Raw genomic sequence first — 4,193 nt, forward strand, 5'->3', positions numbered from 1 at the left:
CGGCTCATGGATAATGGCTCATTTCCGGCGGAGAAGTAGCGCCCTCGCATGGTAGGTGCACACTATTACACCCATTCAGGCGCAGTTACTCCGGGTAAGGGGCGGGGCTACCGCCGGTGACGCCCTAGAGGGGCGGGACTGCCTCGGATCCCCACGCCTATGGGGCGGGACTATCTTTGGAACGCCAAGAGGGGCGGGGCTATGCCTCGGAAGGCGTGGATTACAGACAGAACGCACCCAGATGGGCGGGAGTGTTCGCGGGAACGCCCCCCCAAGAAGGCGGGGCTAGCCGTGGCGTCACAGGGGACGAGAGCATTGTTGGAGCCGCCCGTCGGTGGGTATGGTCTGAAGCCCGACCCTGCTGCTCCCCTTGCGGCCAGATGGAGAACTGCAGCCCTGCTCCTCAACTTTCCAATCTCCAACACTTCTAAGTGGAAATAATATCATTTAATGCTTGTTACCCTAGGAGAACGGAAGCAACCTAGGAAGGTGCTTAAGAAGTCAACATTTTTCAAGGACAAGCAGCAGACTACAGGGGTCTAAGTCATGGGGGTTATGGAGAGATTGGTGACAGAATTAAATGAAGAGTCCAGAAAGACCAATCTCAATGTTCAGAGCAATGGTGCATCTTTTAAGTTTTTGCCAAGGAAAGAGGCTTGTTTCTCACAAGACAGCCGTTAATTGTCACTTAAGGGGCATTACGGGCTTGTTAGATACCTTATTACTGATCCAACTCGCCTCATGAATGTTCAGCTTGCCAAACACATTGAACAAGTTAGACATTGGGAACCCTCAACATGGAAATCAGAGCTGGTACCTAGTGACGTCAGCTCTCTCCAGGCTGTGAGTAGTCACCATGATGCTCAGCACCAACCTGCATCTCCAGACATGAATTCAGGGCTACCAGTCACATGCCCCTCATCCACAGTATCCAACATTTGACAAACCCTCCAAACCATCACGGTGATCCATTTACAGGTTGCTTAGGAAGGACAGATCCGCACTGCAGAGCAATCAATCACTAGCATTGAGGAGCAGCTGCAAAGACACCCTTAATGCATGGATAGTTTATGGATTTTTTTTAATTTCAAAAATATACTTTATTCATAAATATTTGATCTATACAATTGGACATGCCATCCTTCTGTAAACATTCCATTTCTTTGTGTATCGAAACAGGGTAATCATTCCTATTCGCAGGTTGGTGCGATAACATTGAGATGAGGCGCCAGCGGAGCCCAAATGACTGCGTGGGCCCCGTGTTCTTCTTCGGCAGGCAGATGTTAGACGGTGGTCTTTCCCCACCGCGCCTTGGCGGCAGCTGCCCCAAGCTTCAGCACGTCCTTCAACACGTAGTCCTGGACCTTGGAATGTGCCAGTCTGCAACACTCAGTCGGGGTCAACTCCTTCAGCTGGAAGATCAACAGGTTTCGGACCACCCAGAGAGCGTCCTTCACCGAGTTGATGATCCTCCAGGCGCAGTTGATGTTTGTCTCGGTGTGCGTCTCGGGGAACAGGCCGTAGAGCACGAAGTCCCGCGTCACAGCGCTGCTCGGGACAAACCTCGACAAACACCACTGCATTCCTCTCCAGACTTCCTCTGCATAGGCACATTCCAGAAGGAGGTGTGTGACAGTCTCGTCCCCCCCGCAGCCGCTTCGAGGGCAGCGTGCGGTGCGGCAGAGAGTCCGGGCGTGCATAAAGGATCTCACAGGCAGAGCCCTTCTCACCACCAGCCAAGCCATGTCTTGGTGCTTGTTGGAAAGTTCTGGCGATGAGGCATTCTGCTAAATGGCTTTGACAGTCTGCTCAGGGAACCGCTCGACAAGATCCGCCCTCTCCTTTTCCCGAAGGGTCTCAAGGACACTACGTGCTGACCACTTCCTGATGGACTTGTGGTCAAAGGTGTTTTTCTTCATAAACTTCTCCACGAAGGACAGGTGGTACGGAACGGTCCAACTACTTGGAGCATTCCGCGGCAGCGAGGCCAGGCCCATCCTTCGCAACACCGGGGACAGGTAGAACCTCAGTATGTAGTGACACTTGGTGTTTGCGTACCGGGGATCCACGCACAGCTTGATGCAGCTACACACAAAGGTGGCCATCAGGGTGAGGGTGGCATTGGGTGTGTTTTTTCCCCCATTGCACTGGTCTTTGTACATTACGTCTCTTCGGACCCGGTCCATCTTTGATCTCCACACGAAGTGGAAGATGGCCCGGGTGACTGTGGCGGCACAGGTTCTGGGGATAGGCCAGACCTGTGCCACGTATAACAATACTGAGAGTTCCTCACACCTGATGACCAGGTTTTTATCCGCGATGGAGAGCGACTGTTGCTCCCATCTGTCCAGATTCTGTCTCACCTTCCTGATCCGCTCCTCCCAGGTCTTGGCGCATGCCCCAGCCCCCCCGAACCAAATACCCAGCACCTTCAGGTGGTCAGTCCTGACGGTGAAGGGGATAGAGGATTGGTCAGCACAGTTCCCGAAGAGCATGGCTTCGCTCTTGCATCGGTTTACCTTGGCCCCCAAGGCCCATTCGAACTGGTCACACATGCACATGAGTCTGTGCATGGACAGCGGATCCGAGCAGAAAACGGCGACGTCATCCATGTACAGGGAGGCCTTAACCTGCAGACCCCCGCTGCCAGGAATAGTCACCCCTCTCAGGCTCGCATCCTTCCTGATGGACTCGGCAAATGGCTCTATGCAACACACAAACAAGGCAGGAGAGAGAGGGCAGCCCTGCCTGACTCCCACCCATTGATTGAGACTGCACTGACAATGTTGGTGTAGAGCAGTCTGATCTAATTAGCGATTCCCTCCCCGAAGCCCATTTTGGAGAGGACATCCCTCATATATGTATGCGATATCTTGTCAAAGGCCTTCTCCTGGTCCAGGCTGATGAGGCAGGTGTCCACCCCCCTGTCCTGCACGTAGGCGATCGTATCCCTGAGGAGTGCGAGACTCTCAGCGATCTTCCTGCCCGGTACAGCACAGGTTTGGTCAGGGTGAATCACCGATCCCAGAGCAGACCTGACCCGGTTGGCGATGACCTTTGACAAGATTTTGTAGTCTGTGTTTAACAGTGAGATCGGTCTCCAATTTCTAATTTCCTCCCTCTCCCCCTTCTGCTTGTAGATGAGGGTGATGATGCCTTTCCTCATGGATTCACTCATGGTACCTGCCCGAAGCATACTGACATACACCTCCAGCAGGTCCCGGCCAATCAAGTCCCAAAGAGCGGAATAGAGCTTGACCGGTAAGCTGTCGCTTCCGGGAGTTTTATTCTTTTCGAAGGACTCGAGGGCCTTGGTCAGCTCGTCCAGAGATCGCGGCTGGTCCAACCTCTCTCGTGTTCCGTCGTCTAAGACCTCCGTGATAGAGGACAGGAACGACTGGGAGGCCGTGCTGTCGGTCGGCTTCGCGTCATACAGACTGGCATAGAAGGATTTACTGATCCTCATGACGTCAGCCTGAGATGACGTTACCGAGCCATCTTCTTCCTTCAGGCTGCTGAGCACGGAGCTCTCTTTGTGCACCTTCTGGAAGAAGAAACGTGAGCATGTCTCGTCCTGCTCCACAGAGCGGACTCTGGACCGGAAGATTATCTTGGAGGCCTCCGAGGCAAAGAGCGAGGCTTGCTGGCCCTTCACCTCCTTGAGGTCCTCCGTGACATCGACCCCCAACGTCTGCAGCAGGAGCAGGTTCTGCATACTTTCCTGGAGCTGGGACAGTTTTCCCCACCTCTCTCTTGCCTCCTGAACACCTTTGAGGATGAAGAACCTCTTGATGTTCCCTTTTACTGTTTCCCACCAGTCTGCTGGAGACTGTAGTTTATGGATTAGACCAGCCTGTCTTGATACTGCTTTACTTGCTCTCTTAGTGTTTGCTAACTAAGAGTTTACATGCATACTCACAGTGTTCACTTTTGCACCACCTTGATAAATAAGGGGATTAAGGGTTATGGGGAGAAGGCAGAGTTAAGAAACATTTCAGCATTGCTTAAATAATGGAGCAGACTCGATGGGCCAAGTGGCTTAATTCTGCTCTGATATTTTATAGGCCATGCAAATTAGTGTAGTCATACAACACGGGCACTCTGCCATACTGGTCAGCAATCTTCAGTCAGAGAGTGTACATCATGCTGTGTGGCAGTGAGCTGCATCAAGTTTCACGCCTGCACCAAGTACG

This window comes from Chiloscyllium plagiosum, unplaced genomic scaffold (assembly GCF_037043375.1).
Source record: "Chiloscyllium plagiosum isolate Xiang-an unplaced genomic scaffold, Cpla_swu_hap1 HiC_scaffold_30, whole genome shotgun sequence".
Taxonomy (NCBI): domain Eukaryota; kingdom Metazoa; phylum Chordata; class Chondrichthyes; order Orectolobiformes; family Hemiscylliidae; genus Chiloscyllium; species Chiloscyllium plagiosum.